Below are 21476 nucleotides of genomic sequence, written 5' to 3'. Positions count from 1 at the left end.
ATGGTCAGGGCACCTTCTATCCGGGTACAGGGGAGTATGGAGGCTACAGAGTCAGTCCTGATGCCTCGAGCGCTAGCTTCTGTCCTGGACTTGATTCTCCAGGCTTCTCATCAGTGCTGGAGACTCGTTACCTGATAGCCATCAAAGAATTCCTTTCCTGTTGGATGGACAGGATGGACCCGGGTTGGGTTCCGTGGCTGGCAGTTAGAAGACATAAGTAATCGAAACTTTTATGTTTGATGCCACAAGGTCCAATACAGTGCAGTTCAATCAACATGTGTTCAGCTTGAGGCCTTAGCGCGGGAGGTGACTGGGGGGTCATGGTTTTGGAAGATTAACCCACGACCATTTGGTCAGTGGTTAAGGATGAGCAACAAAAGACACAGCCATGCAAGTGGAGAAAAAGGTTTATGAGCAGTCCCTACGCCAGGAGCTTTGTTCATTTAATTCCCACAACCCTGTGAGGCGGGTGAAATCATCCCCATTTTATGGATGAGGAAATTGAGTTCAGCTGGTTAAATAACATGCCAGAGGTCACTCAGCTGATGAACAGCAGAGCTGGGAGGTGACCTCAGGACTGTATAAACCCAGAACCTGGGCTTTTAACCAGAGACCACATTGCTTCACTATGGAAGATGTATGAAGGAGTTCTCAATAATATAAGCAGCTCCGTGCCACCTTGGATCTAAGGGGCTAGTGGTGTAAAGAGCCAAGGAGAGCGTCTCCTTCTGACTGTCAGCAACAGTGGGTGTCCAGAGCAAGAGCTGGCTATCCAGGGCGGCGCCTGCAGCAGGACAGCCAGACGTGGGCTCTCAGGGGGCATGTCCAAGTTGAGGTCAAAGCCATGAAGAGGGTGTTTCAGCGAACGTGGTAAGAGAGGAGCAGGGGGCCAAGACAGGAGGGCTGGGCTCCACCTGGTGTGCTCAGGGGTGCTGGCCTCTAGGCCCCAGAGGAGCTCAGGCTGCCTACATGCACATGACCCTGTTCCTCAAGGGTCCAGCTGAGCGGCTGGCTTCTGGCCCCTGCCAGCCCAGGAAGCTAGCGCCCACTCTGCCCAACACCCACCATGTGCTGCTCTCCCCACCCTTCACAGCAAAACCAGCCGAGACCCTGAAAGGGGAGTTCAGCCCAGCTGTGGCCGGCCAGGGTCAGCCAGTTCTGTGGTGTGGAGGGTCTGGCTTCTGTGGGGCTGGGGGAGGCTTCCACTGAGCCTGGCAGGCAGCCGTTCCTTTCCCTCCCCCTCAGTAAAGGAAGGCAGGGAAAAACGTGTTTTTATAAATAGCTCCAGCCCCAGCTGATTTGTAAATTCAGTGGGTTTTTTGTGTCAATGACATCACCCTCCTCCCCATAGCAACCCCCGACGATATCAAAATTGCCAAGCAACGTTGGAGCAGCTCGGCGCCCCAAACGAGCAGGTCGCTGCCTGAGGATTTAATGGAGAAATCCCAAAGTGAGCCTGAGTGCATGGTGGAGGAGGGGCGCGCTGCGGCTGGGAGGGAGGCCGGAGCTCGCCGCCTGTGCAGCCTGCCAGGCAGCCTCGGGCCAGCTGGCGCTCCTCGGCCAAGGCCACGCTCCCTTTGACAGCCCTGCTGTCGACAGCAGATGGGGGAGGGCACTGCTCCCTGGCTGATGTGCCAGGAGCTGGGAGCAGCCATCCAGGTGACTAAGCCGGCCCACTGGCACTGAGTCACCTGCTGGCCCAGAGATTTCTTCCTTCCCTTTTGCATCTGATTATTTTGGGAGCTGGAAACTTGGAGCTGCACCTGAGTCCCACCCTTTCTAGTTCTCCTCTCTCTACCTTGGGCTGCGAGGAAGATGGGACCTATCAGGAGCCTGCTGCCACCCCCCAAGGACACGGAAGATGCTGTGGGGGCCCGAGGTTCCGGGAGAGAGATGCTGGCTGGCAAAGTGCAATAGCAGATATGGTGATCAGGCTGCTGTGTCCTCTGGAGGTGTCAGGAGAGAAGGGGAGGCTGGTCTGTGCTAACTGGAGTCCTCCTGGGCTGGCTTTGAACTCACCTCCTGCAGGATATTGCTGTACCTGAGTGGCTTCTAGGGCCAGAGTGGCATTTGGAGAGCAAGGCTGGATTGGCTTTGGCTGCCCGGGGGCAGGTAGGTGGCTCTGTGCTGGGTGTGGCCCCACGTGTGTGTGTGAGAGAGCATGTGTGTCGTCCCCCTGCTGGGGACCGAGAGCAGGACTTGGCAGCAGTTCATCCTGATGCTGGGCTCACCCAGGCCCCGAGACTGGTGCCTTGGAAAAGGGACACCAATTGCCTGGCCCTACCCAGAATGCGGAGCAGCTCCAGCTCAGACAGACTCAGGCCCTGTGTGAGTCCACAGGACAGATATACAGGAGGACTCCAAGGTAGGGAATGGCCCAGAGAGGAGTAGCCCACGGATGGAAGCCAATCTGCCAGGGGGCCAGACAGCACACTGGCTGCCCCCTCTTGTGACAGCCCTGGGTCCTCAGGAGATGGCCTCCTATCAAGGAATTCTGTCACTCGACCACGCGGTGCCAGTTGGCACCTATGTGCATCCTCTGCCGAGCCCACAGGGACTGGCCAGGACATGGCTTTCCCGTACTCAGGACCCAGCTGGGGGCGCCTGCCGCCCAGGCCAGACCCTGGAGCCCCGGCCCCCACGGAGCATGCTCCAGTGTGTCAGGCAGAGGGGCGTGGGCCACCTCCCCCCGCCTCCCCCATACAGCTGGCAGCCTCACGGGCACACCGGTGAGTAAGCTGCCAGAGGGAGGAGGCTGGGTGCCCACAGAGGCAGGACGACACCATCCAGGAGCCTTCAGGAGAAGCGGCTAGGCGAGAAAAGCACTGAGGTTTTCTTCTTCTTTTCCTTTTTTCTCTTTTTTTTTTGCCTGAAGGGAGTGCCGCTTCCTGGGCTCCAGACAAGCACCAGCCTGCAGTGAGGAGCTTGAGGCCCAGCGGCCCTGAGGAGCGGCCACGGTAAGGTCCCTGCTGCCGCGTGGGTTCGGGCTCGCCGGGCGGGGCCGGGGCGCCCAACTGTCCCGGCTGCCTGCCACCTGGGACAGGGGTGGCCGCTGCCGGTTTCTGGGATCGGTAGCCCCACGCCCCGCCGGACCTTTCCAGACAGATTTTGAAACAGCCCGGCGCAAGCTGATTTCTGGCTTCCCAGCCATAGGAAGAAACGCTTGTTTCTGCTGTTTCTGCCCGTTCTGGCTCTGGCTGGGTCAACCTGGTGTGCTGCCACCAGGCTGCCCCTCGGGAAAGCCCCTCTCACCCCACCACCTATTCAGCCCACAAATATTTATGGAGTGTCACTGGGACCCAGCTCCCAGTCACGCCCTTCTGCAGAGCTTGACCCACCAGAGATTCGGACTCTGAAACTTGGAGTCAGATCAGGTTCAGGGGACTGCCTGGCTGAGCACCATCCCTTCTCACAGGCCTCAGGCCTCCCACCTCTGCTTCAGGGTTAATGACCTGGTTGGCGCCCGGGGGCCAGACCCAGTGAGCTTGGGGTTTACGGTGCCAGGGCCCCGCCAAGAAGCGAGACTAATACTGCATATGCAGCTTCTTCTCTCCCCCACGTCACACACCAAGGCTGGAGGGGCCTGCTTGCAGTCTTTCCCCAAGCTGGTTATGGTGGCACCTGGGTAGGGCCGCCGGGCTCGGCCCCCAGGGAAGCTCATCATGCTCGGAAAAAGGCCTTTGGGCCAAGCAAGGGGTCCCCTCGGCAGCTTAGGAGTGGCAAGCCTGGGAACCCCACTGACAAGGGTATCTAGTCAGGAGGGCGTTGGAACTTAGGAGCAAAGCTTCCAGAAGCACCTGATTAGGGTGGAAAGCTCTTTTTACCCTGATAATGGCCGCAACGTGGGAGCCCGGACAAGGCCGATTCTTGGTGAGCTGAGCTCTCTGGGACGTGCCAGGTACAGGGAAGGTGCAGGCAGGTCTGAGGTCTCTGGCCCCAGCAAAGCACAAGGATGACCAGGAATGCACTCTGTGTCCTTGGGGAGCACATGGGACTAGAGTTGGGATGAACCCAGAAATGTCTCCCATTCAATGGCTCCATACTTGGCTCCGGTATGAAGAAAATGGCCCAGCTGTGGGGGTACTGCCTCCTTGCCAAAGGTGACTCCAAACCTAGAGGTCTCGCATGTGTGCAGAGCTGAGCACCAGCCAGTACCCAGAGGCTAAGGAGGGCCGAACAGCAAGCTAGCCGAGTGGCAGCTGGCTGGGCTAGGAGGGAGCAGAAGATAGAGGCGAGGGCATAGGGAGCAGGAGAGGAACAGGCAGCCTGGGGTTTTAAGAAGGCTCAGGAAGGGTTCTGGCTGGCTGGCTTTCTTATCCCTGCCTCCCTCTATGGGAGGGCTAGGCATGGAGGAGGTGGAGACTCTGAGGGACTGTGTTCTGTACCGAAACCAACCCAGAGATGCCTCTAACGCACTGTGTCCTGAGTGCAGAAGGCAGGGGGACTCATGGGAAAGTGTCTTGTGGCCTGAAGCAGAGCCCTCCCCATAGGGTGCCCTCCCCCACCCTAAGTGGGAAGGCCCAGGATCCGGGAGCAGTTCCTGACGTGGGCAGTACTAGCAGACCTCATCAACAGCCATCCTGCAGCCTGTCCCTAAAAGAGGTGGCCTAGCCAACAGGTTGGAATGGAGTATGGCAAATGGAAGCTTTAGAAGCACAAAGAGCTCGCAACTTCCTGAAGCTCGGGGTGAGCAGACTGACTGGAAGCTGTCCCCTTCTGAGCTCTGCCTTAGGGCCCTCTCGGGGCTAAGGTGAGATGCATGAGATGTGAGATAAAGGGGAATTTGTGTTTTCTGGGCAAGATGTGGTGACAACTTGGTGATGGTGCTTGGCACCTGGATCTGGCTCACAAGCTTGCAGTCAGGGAATAGAACTGCCTGACTAGGAAACAGCATGGGTGGTGGGGACAGGGTGTAGGGGAAAGTGGTGATAAATGAAGAACCAGGCCCTTGCCCCAGGGAGCTTACAGCTCTTCCACACACGAGTGGAAAGGGCAGCTGAGCATGGAGGCCATGCTGAAGCAGTGATCCATCCAGTCCAGAACATTTATAAATTTAGACCAATCCTGGGAGAAGGCTCTTAACATAGAACTTAACCAAGATGAACAAAGACAGACGAGTTGAGAGAGTAAAGCAAAGGAAGAAGCCACTTGAATAGCAATGGACAGAGGACGTATGCTCAAGGAGATATGTAAGAGCAGGAAGAAGGAGAAGGCTGGAAAGAAATGCAGTCCCAGCTCCAGTTTTTCCCAAATAGCAAATTGCCTGCCACTGCATTTCTCTAAGGAATGACTGGAGTCTGTCATTCAAGGAAACCTGAGTTTCCTTCTCCATCTGAGATCTCTTGTTTCAGGTCTGGAGGACTTAAAACAGGATGTATGTAGACAGTGAAGGAATCAAGAGGCCAGGTCCTAATCCTCTAAAAATCTGTCAAATGGTGGCCCCGATTCCTTGAGAAGCTGAGTACTCATGAGCCCCACCTGAAGTGCAAACTCAGAGGGGCTTCATGCAGGGGGCCAGACCAGAGGACTGGACTAGAGGACTTCTTTTTTGTTTGTTTGCTTATTTATCTCTGAAGGAGAGAGAGAGAGAGACAGAGTGTGAGTGGGGGAGGGGCGGAGAGAGAGGGATACACAGAATCCAAAGCAGGCTCCAGGCTCTGAGCTGTCAGCCCAGAGCCCAGTGTGGAGCTCAAACCCAAGAACCGCAAGATCATGATCTGAGCTAACGTTGGACGCTCAACCAACTGAGCCACCCAGGTGCTCCGACTAGGGAACTTGATCACTCTGGCAAATGACTCAGAAATGCCCAGGCACCATAAGGTTCAGACTCAGACACTTGCTTTTTCTGCCAAAGTTCTATGGATTTAAGAAACTTAATCCCAGGTTCTTTCCACCTAAAAAGAACTAGGTAAATCCAAAACATGATATACTTTAACACGCTGGGAGGAATTAGCATGAAAAAAAGGTTCCCCCATAACTGCATGGAGCCACATTAGCCCCAGCAAAGGGACACGCATGCTGGCCAGCATTTTCTATAAAACCTCATTATAACACATCGGGCAGTGCCGAGACCCAGGTCTTTACAGAGGGAGGATGATGACCTTTTTTGCACACCTGTGGGTTTTCTGTGGCAACTTTCTACCCTCGAAGGGCTCCCTCAGTCAGCAAACGCTGGCATCTTTCTGCTTGTATCTGGTTGGCCCAAGTGTCAAAGCACTCAGGCCCCCGGGCCTCTGGCTAATGGGGTGGAGGCTGATCAGTGTTCTCTTGCACACTCAGGCTGCTCGGGACGTGGACAGAGGGCCTCTGGGTGCTCAGGGAAGCAGGTCCAGAAAGGTCTGGTCAGCTAGTGAGTTGTTCTGATCTCTGATCCCAGTGCAGCAGGGACCCAGCCCGCTCCACCCCAGGGCAAATAGCAGCCAGCCGGTCACCTTTTCTCAAGGCCTCCTGCTGCCTGTGTGCATGCCCTGCTCCTGAAGGCTGCAGCAGCAGCACAGTCAGAACTGGGAGGACTGGTTCTCTGGTTCAGCTCCCTGGCCTGGAGCCTTCAGCCTCCATTTTCTTTCTTTTAGCTTCAAATGAGCAGTTGCACAGGAAGGCACAGAGGGTGGAGGGAGCCAAGGGGCCATATATTCCACAGCCTCTCATGCATCCAGAGTGCAGTCTGGGGTCAGGGGGATGGGGTGCAGAGGAGGAAAGGACTGCCCCCCAAAAAGAGATGGCCACCTTAGATTGCGGTAGCACATTCAAGCCAGTTACAGTCCTTAAGAATGTTTGATCAAGCCCCATAATATTATGGAGGGAGACAGAGACCCAGAGAAGGAAAGTGGGTCCTGAGATCACATAGCTAATTGGTGGCAGAGCCTTGGTTTCAGGCCTCAGGGTCCCCACTTCCCAGGCCAGGACTCTCTCACTGCCCAGACTGCCTTTCTATCACCAGGGACATCAAAGGTGACCCTGCAGGCAAGGGCAGACAAAAGCTGCAGGGGCTTGAGGAGACAACCTGGCCCAACACACTAGGAGGCCAGCCGGGTCCTGATGCCCCTCTGTGCCTCCTGCCCTAACAGGGGCTGGCCCTGACACACATGTGAACACTCACACACACACACACACACACACACACACACACACACACACACACACACTACTAGCTTATTCAACAGGCAGCCCCAGCTCAGCCCAAGCTCATTCATCAGCAGCCCCCAAGGAAAGCTTTGCCCCTCCCCCCAGCACCACCCCCTCCTGGACATTCTCTGATAAACAGATCCAGCTAATCATAAATGGATTGACTCCAGTTCTCCTTGTCCCAGGAAGCATTTTACATTTTAACCATAAGGCTAGCAGCGTCTTAAGCCAAAGAAGACAGGAATGATGAATATGTCTAGAAATGAGAGATTCTGGGGCAGAAGTCAGGGGAGGCACACAGGAGACCCTTTACTTCCGGTGATCCTTTCACCAGCATGTCCTACGACCACAGGCAGGAAATTAAATGTCCATTGGCCACCATCAGAGATCAGATCCCAGAAGCAAGAGGCCTGTTGGCTGTCATCTGTCACCCTGTTACCAGGCCGAAGCTGGACTTCTATTTTCCACTAGAGTGGGTCTTGCTGGAAGACAGTGTGTCTGGGATTCAGAAAGGTAGAGAAAGTTGGGGTCTCATACCCTGGGGAGGAACAGGGCCAGGACTGGGGGCAAGAAGCCAAGGCTGGGAGTGAGTGTGTGTGCAGAGCTCCTGTGGAGGAGAGGATGGTCAGACAGGAGGAGGTGCCCCACACAGTCCATCATCCTGGCAACGGCCGTTGGGACAGCCACTGGGAAGGACGGGCCAGTGCACACCAGGACCCTGCCATGTCAGTGTTCACGTAAAGTTCCCATGGGCCACCATCCCTGCGGTAGTCAAGGTGTGGGCCAGAGACTAAGGAAGGAAAGGCCCTGAGAAGGGACGGCAATAGCTGCCTGGGCCCCTTCAGGCCTCTCTAAACACAGGCCAGCCCAGCCAAGTGGCAGTTAGATAGGACACGCCTTCTAACACTGGCCCAGGGCGGACGCAGAAGGCAGAGTTCTAAGAGCACTACAGCTGGATGGCCGGTGCTCCCAAGAATCACCCGGCCCAGAATGTGTGCATTTGGAGCTAAGGTGTTGCCCCCAGAGGGTTGTGGATGGGGCCTGGGCAACCAACATGTTTCCTCAGACTCTTCCCTTCCTGGGGCTCTGGTCTGTGCCCTCACCCACTCAGGCACAAGCCTTCTGCTCCCCCTCACTCACTTGGCCTTCCTGAACATCAGGCCCTGGGATCTAGGACATGGGTGCCAGCCACGGCCCTGGCCCAGCCTCGGACCAGGGACCACTGCTACAGGCTCCGTGGAGAGAGGAAAGGACGATGAAGGGTTTCCATTCAAGCAGCTTCCAGCTGTTAGTTCTGCCAGCACAAATGCCAGCCGGAGAGCTGGACTGACAGCAACAGACACTTGGATGGAACTTTGGAGTCCATTAAGAGCAAGAGCTGAAAAGTGATCATAGTGAGAAGATATTAAATGAATTCATCATGTCTCTAAAATGAGTGGCCTTGGCATCGAGGTGGCTCTTTCTGTTTCCAGCCCTGCCCAGAGTAGCTCGTGCCCCCCGTGTAACTGGGAAGGGAGTCACGGCCTGCTGGATCCCTGCTTCAGCCCCTTGAGATGGGTGGACAGTGGCCTCTGTATCTGGTGGCTTGTCCACATCACCAGGCCCCTTTGGGACTGCCAGGCAAGTTTAGTGTCCAGTGTCAGTTTGCGTTTGGGGCAGACAGGCCTAGGTATTCCCAGTGGCATAGGAAACCTGGTCCAGATGCAGAATCTGAGAAAAAGGCAGGCAAAGAGAGGTTGGAGGCCTCTGGGTGGGGTGGCTTCCCTCTGCTAAGGTTCAGGATGGCACAAGGGCACATCTGTCCAGCAGCTGGGCAGATGGGCTCTTCCCAAACACCTAACTGGGCCCAGCCAGTGCTGCCACCTAGGGCTAGGGTTTTCTCTCTGGGGTCTGTAGTGGATACCCCTAATGGGTTGCTGTAGTAGCAAGTTCTCCTGGAAGATCCCTGAGATTCTTCCCCTTTGGCATCAAAACGGGGCTCTCTTGCTCCCTGTGGCAGCTGGGTGCATACATGGAGTTGGGGAGGGGAGGGTCCGCCATAGTCCCTTTAGCAGCTACAAGGGCCCTGGGATCTAGGTCAACAACCTAGACAACCTAGAGGTCAACAACCTCTCACCCTGACCAGGGGTGCAGGTCCTCAGGACTCTGGTTCCCCAATGCTCTGGACCTCAGCATCCCATCACTTTCCCAAGAAAGAAGGACACTGTCTCCCCTGTTCTCTGCATCAAGAAACTGATACTGAGGCATGCTGGAAGCCTAGAGAGGCAGAGGGCTCCAATCCTGCAAGAGTCCATGGTCTCTGCAGTGAGACTGTCTCCCTCATGCCTGCCTAGCAGCCCCAAGGGCTCCGCGATGTCGGCTCCCTCCATTCGCACCCCCAGACCCTCCCTCGGTGGATTGCACCTGCCTCCCACCCCCATTAGCAGAAACACGGGGGCAGTCCCATCCGGTGAGGGGCACTGGCCCAGGCCATCCCACAACAGGCTTTGTGGGTCGGGCCCCCTGGAAGAGAGAGAGAGGAAAGGGTCTTTTCCCAGGCGTGCCTCTCTCCTGGAGCTGAGGACTGCAGGGAGAGTGCGCAGCCACCCCTCCTGGAACCCAGGCTCCAGGAGCTCCTCCCGCCAAGGAGCAGGTAGGCACACTGGCCCCTGCTGTCCCGGTGGGGCTGCACGTGGGCCTGATGGTGCCAGGCCTCGTCCAGGTCTGCGAAGGACAGATGGCTTGACGTAAGGACTTCAGGAAGAGGGCTGGTTCATGACTGAGGAAATCTAGGACCTCGCCCCTAGCAGGGGACTCAGTGACAGGGTGGGGGAAATGGAAGCCTCCTCCACCCCACACGCCCAGTGCCATGTGGGGGTCCTCATGCCCTGATCGGAAATGGGGCAGGGATATTCCCCACATACGCTCTGTGTCACATGACTGGCCCTTTCTGGGTGGTGGTCAGGGTTGGCTCAAGGAGGCCACCAACTGTTCACTGGCACTTGACCCCACCTGGTCAAGTCATATCAGACAGTCCTTGGAACTAGGGACCTCTGGGCAGCACAGATAAGAGAACAGGCTGGGGCAGGTGCACTCTGGCTGAAATTTTGACTCTACCCCTCAGTGACTACAAGACCTTGAGCTAGTTCCTTCATGACTCTGAGCGTGTTTCCTTGTGTGTAAAGTGAGAATATAATAATATAGTACTTCTGGGCCGGGCTGTTGTAAAAGGCGAAAGATTTATGCGATCTGAAGAGAAACCAGAGTATGGGGCCGGGCTGTTGTAAAGACTTGAGTGAGATAGTATGTGTGAAAAGCTTAGCATGGGGCTGGCCCATTGGAAGCCTTCACTAATTGGCAGGCATTATTATTTCTATTATTAGAGGAGGGCAGAGTCACCTAGAGAAACGAGCCCTGAAAGGAATAAGTGAGCTTGTCAGCAATTCTTGATCCCCGGGAAGCTTCTCGAGTCACGGAACAGAAAGGTGCAGGGGAAGGATAATGTGTTTTTGTTTCTAAACCACAAGTAGATCCGTATCTTTCCTCTTTGGCCCTAACCTGGGCTCACAGCCCTAGCTGTAGGTGCTCAGATGTTACAACAGGCCCCAGCAGCCAAAGGCTAAGAGCTAGCTAGCTGGGAAGCACTCACCAGCCCAGTGTGCCCGCCCTGATGCCCTCTGCTCAGCCAGTGCCCCAGAGCTGGTGAGGCTCCAGCAGCATTGCCCACGGTGCAATGTCAGTTTTCAGTGTCAGTGTCCCCGGCCAGAGCTCCTGCCCGATTTGTAGAATGACAGTGCATGGACAAGCAGAAAGCTATGCCAGCCACCAGGGCTCTTCATATAAGGGTGTGCCGGGCCCCTTTCCCTGTGCTCAGCACTGCAACCTGGGAACGGGGCCAGAGGGAGGCACATGGATGCTGGAGGAGACACTGTCCCCCAGGGTGTTCCTGCCACCGCCTGGGTGAGGCTGAGTCGGCGTGGATCAGAAGAGGATGGGGCAGGGGTGGGGGTACTCACTCAGGATCCATTCTGCACATACCAGTTGCCCCAGTTTGCAAGTGGTCATTGAACCCAGTGCAGCAGACCCACGTGTAGATGTGACTGGAGGTGCAGAAACTTGGGGTTGGGATGGGCCCAAGAGGCCCCCTAGTCTTGACTAGTATCCAGGATGGGATAACCTTTTCTCTAGCATATCTGACTGCTAGTTATCTGGGTTCTTGCATACCTCCAGTGATGGGGCATTCATCACCTCCCAGGTCAGTTATATTTGGGTGTCTCCACTCCTCTTAAGGCCCTAAGCCCCATCTCTGCTCCCAAAGGACACCAGGGTTTCCTAGACTCACTCCTACAGGGTGAGGATGGGACTTGACTAGTAGCCTTTCTGCTACACTCAAGCTTGGATCCAAACCAAATCAAATACCAGTTCAAGTCTGATAATATTCTAACACTCAGACTTTATTGTAGTTCAGCAGTTCAAAAAGTACTGCTTGGAGCTCTGGTTTGGGTATAGAAATTCCTCGTATTAAAAGAAAAGAATTCATGCATGCCTTCGTGAGTCAGGAAAAACTAATTCAGGGTGTTGATCCTAGGTTCAGCAATGTAGCGCAGCTCATTCTAGCTTTGTTCACGGTTCATTTCAAATCCTCAACAACCACTTCCCCGAACCCTCCCACCCAGCACCACCTGCCTCCAGTATCAGCCAGGGCTCCTCCATCACGAGGTACTTAATCTGTGGGGGAAAGCCATAAAGTGTACCACATGGCCCCGGCAGCCTGGGCTCAGGAGGCAGCTTCCTGGGGGGCCACAGGAGCTCAGAGGTTGGCTCGTGGGGTCAGGCCTCAGTGTTACCTTGTCGGAGGAAAGAGAAAGAATCCACTTGGGAAAGACGGAGAGGAGGAGGGGAGACAGGGTAAGGAGAGGAGCAGAGTGCATGGAGGAGGGTAGCAGGGGTACAAGCAGTGAGCTGCCCGGCTTCCACACCACTAACGCAGGGCTCACAGCGACAGCATCTCCACAGGCACCACCACCACCAGGCTTTCCCCCGGGGTGGGGCACCTAGTGTAGCCAGACAGAGTGCAGGTGTTTGGGGCTGGCGAATTCGCACCCGCCACCTCAGCTCACCTTGGCAGGAGCCTATAGTAAACCATGCATAAGCAACAGAGCACATGTGCAAATGCTGTATCTATAAATCGCACCGATATAGCCAAAGAATCAGGGAACAAAAATGATCCATGGCAATAGTGACCTTGATTAATAACAAAAGTTTGAGGCACCCAACAATGACAGTAACCCCAGCCCTTTTCTCGGTCCCCACTCTCTGACACTGGTAGTCACCTAGCCACTGCTTGGGGGCAGTCATTTGGGGTCTAGATATATTGAATTTCCAAGCCAGAATGCCCTCAGCACTCAGTCGAATACAGCCCTCTCTCTCTGGGCCCAAGTCTAGGACAGCAGGTCCCTTGTTTAGGGAAGCGACAGGCATGTGACCCTTGCCCCTCCCCCACAACAAATATACCCCTTAATTCAAAAGAAGCAGGGTAAAGGGCAAGCAGGAGTGAGCCACTCCCAATGGCCATCCTGCCCCTTGGCCCGGGCACTGCTGGGGACCACTGGGGACAGCCAAGGGATGCCAGCTCTGTAGCCAGGCCCATTCTCTGGGACAGCAGGGCTCCTGGAAGTTTCCTTTTTCCCAGAGGTCCCCTACCGGGGAATCCCGAGGCCACAGGTTCTCGAACTGAGCAGGTTCCGACAAGGGAATTGGAATCTATTTAAATCCTGGCTCTCCTGCCTGCTGAAGAGAACTACCCCAAAATAGTCTTAGGGCCTTGTCCAGGGGGACTGACAGGCCAAGATGCCCGGTTTTAGGCCTCCAGCTGAGGCTCCCCAGGGGGTGTAGGTGGGTGCGCTCAGCCCCGCTGCACCTTTGAGGGTCCGGGAGGAGTCGGCACGGCGGCCTCCAGATGTGCATCTGCAATGCAAATTAATGAGCTAATTGCACAGCGAGGCGCTCAGCGGATAATCCAGGTCAGGCCTCTGCGCGGCCGTCCAGGGAGCCATGGAGCCGCCGGCAGGTCGCAACCCGCCGGACCGGGATCAGGACCCCGAGGCGGAGTGCCGGCCGGAGCTGGAGCAGAGCGCTTAGAGGAAAGGGGTAGAGCAAGGGGGACGCCCCCCGGGCAAGAGGCTCCTGGCCGCGGCCCCTGCACCCCTCGCCGACTTTTCCCGGGCTTTGTGCTCGCCGTGTCCTACCTGAGGCCACACCCTGAAATCAAACTCGCGGCCAGGTGAAGCCGGCGCTGCACAAACAAGTAAGCGCGGTCTCTCTTCGTTCCCGGCGCCGAGGTCCCTCCCGCGGAGGGCGGGCCCGGCTCCCGCGGCCTCTCCGAGCTCCCCAGGGACTTCCCGCTCGGCAGGTGGGTGCCCCGGGCCACGCCGCGAGGCTGGCGACCCCTCCCCGGGCCGGGGCCAGGACGCGCGGTCAGGTCCCCCCGCCCGCACGGCCCCCTTTCCTTGGGTTTTCATTCCCNGAGAGCCGGCGCAGCTGGAGCGCGACCGACCTCCGCGTGTGCGCCGGCGCTTCCGGCCCGGCCGCCGCGGCCGCCCTGGCGCAGGGCTGGGGGGTTCGCGTCCCAGAGGGCGCCCCGGTCCCGCCCGCGAGGTGGGGCCGGTGACCACGCTGGCTCCGAACGCGGTGGGGACAGGGGCCCGAAGCGGTGCTGCGCCCACTGCCCCTCCTCCCCGTGCGCCGCGCGGGAAGCCTGCCACCTCCCCTTGTACCCGACATGGTGGCTCTGTCGGGAGGCAGGCGTGAGGCGGTTCCGAATTCTGGCCAGTCGCAAAATCCGTGGAGACATATACTCCATTTGTCACAATGAATTTCTGATGTGTTTCCACCCAGGCCTCGGACTGCGGGCCAGGGAAGGTCCCCAGTCTTCCCTGTCCTCCGTGCCTGAGAGCTCTGCCCACTGAAGGGTGAGGAGTCTGAGGAAGAGCAGGTGAGGAAGGCAGCCAGGAGGTGAGTGAGGAACCTTTGGCTCTGGTACGGTGTCCAGCAGCCTTCTCAAGACCCCCTTGAGAGACAGGCTGGAAGGGGCAGTGAGCAGGCAGGTGGCCCTCGGAGGGTGGCCCATTCTTGGTGCTGTTAGGCAGGGGCAGTGGTCCTTTCCCTAGATGCCATTTCCCAATCCTTGATAGACGTGCATTGTTACTTCCACCAGCCCAGCCCGCCTGTCCCTGCCCCAGCCTCTGCTGTCATCAGGTGTGATGCCCGTCTGGGGCAAGGCAGTGTCACCAAGGCTGGTGTGCCGAAGTTTTGCTTGGGAAAGAGGCTCCCAAACAGGAACGACAGTGGCAGGCCCAGTGTCTGTGCTGAGCAGGCCAGGAGGCAGCCCCGGGCAGACGTACTGTTTGGTACATCCCAGCCTGCCAGCTCCTTCCCCAGGTCTCCAACCTGCTAAAACCCATCCAGCTTTTCTCACAACGGGTGAGTGGCATCCCATCTGGAATGTAGACGCTGCTAGGGACACCAAGGGCTGAGACATGAAGAGCTTCCGGGGGATGGGCTGTGTTTTCCTTGTCTTGCCCTGTTCTGGTGTGTTTTAGGCTCCCCTGACTTGTGTTTCTAGATTGGGGAAAAGAGGGAGGTCAGGTCTACGTCAGTCCTCGGGTCTTTTGGAACTGAGCAGCAAATACTATCATACTGTGAGGTCTCCTCGGGCCATATATAGGACAGTAGCTGAGAGTACATTTGGAACCAGAAAGAGCTGGGTTCAAATCCTGCTTGGCCTTTTATTCCTTAAGCAAGTTGTTTTACTTCTCTCTAAACCTTAATGTTCTATAAAACGAGGCATTCGTGCCTTCCTCATAGGATTTGTGACAAGTCACTGTGATAAATAATAAATGTTGACCCCCCACACACACCCCCAGCAGTGAGCCACCTCCCCAGCCTCCTGGTATTACTTTGGAAATAAACTACCTGAGCTGGAGGTAATTCTCCCTCTTGGAGACCTTGAGAATGGTCTGGCTCTGTGGCAGGGGCTTGTGGAGGGGTTAGAGCAAGGCATGAGAATAAAGTAAAAGTAGGTGGTCCATATAGGGCAGGTAGTGAGGTGGCCAGGGAAGGGGCCATTTCTGGAAGAGGGTCCAGCCTTGGAGACAGAGGTAGCAGCACGTTCTGTACATGTCGCAGGTGCTGACATGCCCATGGGTGACCCTGGACACACTGTTGCCACAGGGCTGCCTAGGGCAGAGGGAGCCTCTGTCCTAAGTGGCTGTGTGATCTGGGGCGGGTCGTTTGACTTTTCTGGGCACCAGGCATGTTAGAGGAGCTTGCAGTCAGTGACATGGGGTTTGAATATGAGCTCTGCCGCTTACCATCTCGGATGATCTTTCTCTCTGAGCCTCAGTTTCTTCACCTGTAACACAAAGCTCATAATACCTACCTTGTAGCATCGTGACCATTACATGTGCTAATAAAAAGCACCTAGAACAGTGTCTGACACGCGCTAGGCACTTTTTACCTGCATGTGTGTGCATTCCCTTTCTGGTCTCCTCCTTCCTCTCCCAGCCTCCTTCCATTTTTAAGATGCACCCAGTAAAGCAGGTTTGAGTCATCGCACAGTAATGTGAGCGTAAAGTGAGGAGGGGAACAAGACAGAGACATAGAAAGTTAAGGGCTGTAAAACAGTCTTTTTGTGTGATTAGGGGCCTTAATCCTGTGAGTAGGGGACTCTAAGAGGTTCTGCTGGCTGGGATCCAAGGACTCCGTGGTGAGGGCTCAGGCCTCTGCATGTGAAGGCTGCTGAAAATCTGGAATAGTGATGGAGATGGCCAGCCTGCAGCCGTCCCCGGAAGGCCATTCTTCATTCTTTCCTTGGAGATAACCCCACGCCCAGGAAAGCCCAGTGCTGTGGAGTCTAAGTACACAGAACACAGGTCAGAGGGCTGCTCTGGCTTGAGCCGCTGCTGGACCGCAGCATTGCATTAGCAGCCTGGAGCTGACCCCGAGGCGGGCCTGAGTCAATATTGACCTTCCTGGCTGGCCAGCCTGGCTCTTTGGCCTCTCATTCAGTTAGAGTGTTGACACAAGAGATTGAATTGGCTTTATTATCATATTCTTTTCAACAACAGCCCTGTATCTCTCCCCTGGGGGTTCACTGGGACCTGTAGTGTGGGAATGATGACAAGAGCAGGGAGCCCAGACATTTTGGCTTGTGTGCATAGTGCCCTTTGCCCGGCACACTCATCTTCTCTCTGGGCCTGTCCAGTGGGACAGCAGAACCTCAGGGGACTGCTCAGCATCCTGGGGACACTGTGCTTCGAGCAGTGGTGGTGAGGGGCACAGCCTGGGTCTAGGGCCCACCCATCCTGCAGGTGACAGCTGGGCAGAAACGCAAGTGAAATTCTTTTCAGGCCCTTCCCCCTGGTGAAACTTTGGGGGCCAGGAAATGGTGCTGGGATGCCTCCTCTCTTGATGCGTGTCATGTGATGAGGGGCAGATGGCAGGCCCAGACCCCTGCTAGAGACTGAGGGGGATAGAGATCAGCTTCATACAAAGGATGAGCAGCAAGGGGACAGAAGGACAGGAACAAGAGCAGCGCACAGACACCCCCCTGTCGTTCGCCAGGGATGGAGGGGAAGCCAGACCCTTGAGCAAGTCCCATAGCACGCCCATCACCGTCTCTTCGGGCGGGTGGTGAAGATCAGGGTGGGGTCTGGCCACATCTCTTTGGGAAATCAAGCCACACTGCATGGGACCGAGGATTTTGTTTTATTTACCATGGTCCCTAGAACCTGGAGCAGAGTCAATGCATAGTAAATGAATTTATTGAATCAGTGAATGAATAACATAATTTTATATCTAAACAAACTCCAGAAAGTAAAATCGAGAAAAATATTCCTGGCCAATAAGAATCCTTCAGTGAAAGCCTGGCTTCCGTCCATGGTCTTCTCAACCAGGGGGCCAGTGAGGCCCATCATTCTTCACAGAGGGATGTGTGGGATGGCAGTTCCTCCTCAATGGGAGTAGTGAGCTGGCAGAGGTGAACAAGTCCACTCCCTTGTCACCACCAGAAATGCTACGGCCTAGAAAGGAGGAGAGCAGGCCAAGGTCACAAGAAGGAACTTGGGAACCCCACGCTCTGGGGCCACACCAAGCCAGCACTCTAGCTCTGATAAGCAGGCACTGAGCCTCCCTCAGAGGAAGCCCATGTGTCTCTCCACTCTGGCTCACTACCACTTGGAGTGGGGCCCAGGGTGCAGCTGCCTTCTCACTTCCCCGTTGCCCAGATATGGAGGGGAATCCCACCAGCCTCATTCCTTTTTTTAAAAAAATTTTAATGTTTATTATTTTTGAGAGAGAGAGGCAGAGCATGAGCGGGGGCGGGGGGGGGGGAATAAGAGGGGGAGGGGAGGGAGAAAGAGAGAAGACACAGAATCTGAAGCAGGATCCAGGCTCTGAGCTATCAGTACAGAGCCTGATATGGGGCACGAACTCACAAGCCGTGAGTTCATGACCTGAGCTGAAGTCAGATGCTTAACCGACTGAGCCACCCGGGCCCCAGGCGCCCCTCCACCAGCCTCATTCCTAAGAATGTACCAATATCTCAGGACTGACACAACCAGCCAAATCCTGCCCCCTTTCGGAGTTGCTCTAGACTCCTTTGGACTCACTTTCTGGAAGCTGCCTTCCAAGCCTGCAGCCCGTTCTCATGGATTCCTTCCGTAGGCTACAGGTCCTTCTCTTGAGAGGGATTTGATGTGTGCAAACAGCCAAAACCCACTAAAGCTGGCTGTGGAAGGTAAGGTAGGTGACTGTGTTGGACACCACCTCACCACTAATGAAACAGCTCGGTAGGCCTGGCCTTCTCCCCCCTTTTCCCGTGCCCTCCCCCACAGACAGATGTCTTAGAGAAGCAGTTTGCGAGGGTAACCCACTCACTGCGCTGTCCTGCTTGTCCCCATCGTAGACTCCAGACCAGCCTAGCCACAGTGCCCTCCTCTGGGGGGCCCACCACCCAAACCCCTTCTAGGCAAGGAAGGGTAGCATCATCCACAAAGCTCTGCCTACCACTCCTTGAGCCGAGCCTGCAGGGTGCCTGGCTTTAGGCTGAGACCTTCGGCTGGAGAGAATACACTCCTGTTGCTTCTGTGGCTCTTCTCATATATGCCAGGTGCTGCTATCACAGCCATCACCGTGAGCTCTTTGGAGCCTTTTACCCACCCCTTGTAGGGCAAAACCAAAACCTGGTTCCAAACAAAGTAAGGGTCAACCTGCAAGTCAGGACAGCCCTAATCGCCTCTGACTCACAGATCAGCCCAGGGAAAAAAACCTAGCAATCGTGATGGAGGGAGCTGGCCCTGGCCCACCCCTTCTCCACACTCCCGTGAGTTTACTCAGGCTGCTTGGCCCCATGCCTGTTCATAGACACCCCCAGCAAAGAGATTAAAACAGCCCAACTCCCTCAGGTCAAGCACAGTCCCACAGGACAGAGCAGAGGCTTTGAAACCAAATGTAGATTCAGACCCCACCCCAGATATTTCCTGATTCGGTCCTCTTGAGCAAGTTATGTAGCCTCTCTGAGCCTCATCTAGAATTGTGGGTAGTAACAATCATTCCGGGGCGCCTGGGTGGCTCAGTCGGTTAAGCGTCTGACTTCGGCTCAGGTCACACAGTTCGTGAGTTCAAGCCCTGCATCGGGCTCTGCGCTGACAGCTTGGAGACTGGAGCCTGCTTCGGATTCTGTGTCTCCCTCTCTCTCTGTCCCTCCCCCGCTCACACACTCTGTGTCTCTCTATCCCTCAAAATAAATAAACATTAAAAATTTTAAAAAAAATAATGATAATTCCTACCTCCCTCTGGTTGTAGTGAGAATTAAGTGAATTGATCCTTGGAATGAGCCTAGCAGCTTCCCTTTCTGGCTCCCGCTCCTCTGACATGACAGTCATACCTGTTGGTGACGCTGGGCCTGTGGCTTCCCTGACTGTCCCACCAGCTCCACCCTGGGCTTACTGGGTGTGGCAGCATTTCCTCCAGAAGGCCTCTGCTGGGAACTGACAGGCTCCCCATCTGCCAGACTCTGGCTGGAGGAAGCAGCTTCAGCAGGAGTTGTGCCTGGAGAGCTCCCTTCTCAAACTGGTTTGGGCAGCGTTTGGCCCGGTGCTGGGCATCCCCCTCTGGTCCAGTCAGGGGCCAGCCAGCCAGCCAGCAGATGATGTCTGCGAACATTCAGAAAAGGAAAGTTCCAGGGAGGCCTGGGTAGCTCAGGTGGTTAAGCGTTTAACTCTTAATTTTGGCTCAGGTCACGATCTCACCATTCATGGGTTCAAGCCCCACATCAGGCTCTGTGCTAACAGTGCGGAACCTGCTTGGGATTCTCTGTCTCCCTCTCTCTCTGCCCCTCCCCAGCTCATACATGCATGCACACACTCTCTCTCTTAAAAATAAATAAATAAACATTTTGAAAAGGAGAAGGAGAGAAGAGGAAAGTTCAAAGCAGTCTTCAGTCACACGGGTGGACCCCAGCCAAGGAAAGAACCCTCAGCCTCTCCCTCCCCTGTGTTGGGTTGAGGTGTCAGACAGGAGGGGCGGGGGCAGGGAAAGCCACCCTGAGCCCGAGCTGGAGCTCTGCTTCTGCCCATTTGCCCTTCAGAGCGTCAGGTCCAAGGGGTTTCTTTTGGGCAAGGCAGAAGGAAAGGCAGGGGCTGGCTCTCAGAGGGAAAATCATTTTCCTTCCTCGTTCCTCCCTCCTCAGGGGTATCTTCTTGGAGGAAAGCGCCTCTGCTGGGTGAGTAGAGTGTGGATGCACAGCAGTGGAGATACTAGGATGGCAACTTTAAAGGCTGGCATGGGCTGGTTTACCACTCATGGTGGGTGCAGCAACCACCTTCCTTCAGCCCCTGGGCCCTTGGTCTTAGGTAGGAAACTGGGGTGGGAAATGGAGACCTAGAAATGGCAAATCAAGAACCCTGTCTGGGCAGGTGGTGTGCTCCAAGGATACAGGCCTGTGGAGAGATGCAGGATGCCTTTGTCTCAGGCGTTTCCATACCCAATGACTTGGCAACATTAGACACTTGAGTGGATGAGTGTGTCTCTTAGAAACTCAGTTCTCATGATCACTCTTTAAACATGTTTTGTTTTCTTTAGAAGGAAATCCTAGAAAGAATCCCCTACTCCTAACCTTTGCTATCAAGAATTATGCTTTAGGGGTGCCTGGATGGTTCAGTTGGTTGAGTGTCCAACTTCAGCTCGGGTCATGATCTCATGGCTTATGGGTTGGAGCCCCACGTCAGTCTCTGTGCTGACAGCTCAGAGCCCGGAGCCCGCTTCAGATTCTGTTTCCCTCTCTCACTGGTCCACCCCTGTTCATGGTCTCTCTCTCCTTCAAAATAAGTAAACATTAAAAAAAAAAAAAAGAATTATGCTTTGGACAAAGGAAACCTTGGTAGTTTAATTTGTCTCTGGGACCTATGGGTATGGAGGTTTTGGCCCCAGCAGGTCAGCAGCTCCAGGAGATCCCACCAAGCTTGGGACCCCACACAGACCCCCACACTGGACCTGAGACAGGCAAAGGCCAGTCTGTGGGTTTCCCCTTCTCCCATCCCCCCATCACTGCCTCCAGCTTATTATTTTGCCTTTCACATCTAGATCTGATTAATTTTGGGCTATGACATGAATTAACTTTTTTCCATATGGATATCTAATTGCTACAGCTACATTTATTGAAAAGATCATCTGTTCCCTACCATATTTCAGTGTCACCTTTGTCATAAATTAAATGACCTTATATGACTGGATCTATTTCTGGATTCTCTCTTCTGTTCCATTGGGCTATTTGTCAATCTTTATGCCAGTTCCATACTCTATCAATTATTTTACTGTTATAATAAATCTTTGATATCTAGTAGTGTAATCCTTCAACCTTGTTCTTCAAGATCATCTTTACTATTTCTGATTCTTTGTTTCTCTGTACATTGTTTTTTTAACTGACTGGTTTTTTTTTAGAGTTTATTTCTTTTGAGAGAGAGTGAGTGTGAAAAGGAGAGGGGCAGAGAGAGGAGTGAGAGAATCCCAAGCAGGCTCTGAGCTGTCAGCGCAGAGCCCAACACAGGACTCTATCTCACAAACCATGAGATCATGACCCGAGCTGAAATCAAGAGTCGGACTTTCAAATGACTGAGCCACCCAGGTGCCCCAAAGCCTGTTTTTCTCCTTCTTGTTCATTTTGAGAGAAATGGGGGGATGGGGAGGGAGAGACCATGTGAGTGGGGTAGGGGGGCAGAGGGAGAGAGAGAGAATCTTAAGCAGCATCCATGCTCAATACAGACTCCTGGACACAGTGCTCATTCCCAGGACCCTGGGATCATGATCTGAGC

At 55.1% G+C, this 21476-nt stretch overlaps 1 protein-coding gene across 5 annotated transcripts in view; it reads left to right on the top strand.

The window, feature by feature from the left end:
• The first annotated feature begins 2058 nt into the window (after window positions 1-2058).
• PAK6 (p21 (RAC1) activated kinase 6) overlaps window positions 2059-21476 on the top strand; it is a 36252-nt gene continuing 16834 nt past the window's right edge. The window contains exons 1-3 of one of the 5 annotated variants that reach the window (XM_077764692.1): window positions 2059-2112; window positions 2876-2957; window positions 14002-14098. The gene's annotated coding sequence lies outside the window, so the exon portion shown is untranslated. Of the gene's footprint in view, window positions 2113-2321; window positions 2366-2875; window positions 2958-13395; window positions 13517-14001; window positions 14119-21476 lie in introns of those variants that run through there. The other 4 variants (XM_077764689.1, XM_077764691.1, XM_077764693.1 and 1 more) reach the window with 4 other exon arrangements.

Source organism: Crocuta crocuta, unplaced genomic scaffold (assembly GCF_008692635.1).
Source record: "Crocuta crocuta isolate KB4526 unplaced genomic scaffold, BGI_CrCroc_1.0 scaffold102, whole genome shotgun sequence".
Lineage (NCBI taxonomy): Eukaryota > Metazoa > Chordata > Mammalia > Carnivora > Hyaenidae > Crocuta > Crocuta crocuta.
The sequence above is the reverse complement of the archived record's forward strand: the minus strand, read 5'-3'. Positions and strand labels throughout refer to the sequence as shown.